We start from the raw sequence: 407 nt of genomic DNA on the forward strand, positions 1-407 counted from the left end.
GTGGCAAAACGCACTGAAAAAGTGAAAATAACAGAAAAGCGTGTTTACAAAGTCAGGCAAAAAAAAATCTAAAAGAAATTTACCTGCAGCAATAACCTTAAATATTTCCCGCTCGTGTGCTGAAAGATCACCTATCTTGGGAGCAGCCATTCTCTTTGTTGTTAACATGTAATTCATATTCTCAGAGTTCACAAGTGTTGACAAACAATATTGCTGTGGATATGTATTTATCCCAAACTCGTTACTCCATTTGACATGACGACAGTAAAAGGTGATTTACTTCACCAAATTTCTAAAAGGAATTAACCGTCCTTGGACTACACCACAATGTGAAGAAAGCGGTGACAGATTGTCCATAATTTAAAATGCGTTAATGTTATGCATGTATATCGAACATATATTATTAT

The sequence above is a fragment of the Salmo salar genome, chromosome ssa14, assembly GCF_905237065.1.
Source record: "Salmo salar chromosome ssa14, Ssal_v3.1, whole genome shotgun sequence".
In the NCBI taxonomy this organism is placed as follows: Eukaryota; Metazoa; Chordata; class Actinopteri; order Salmoniformes; family Salmonidae; genus Salmo; species Salmo salar.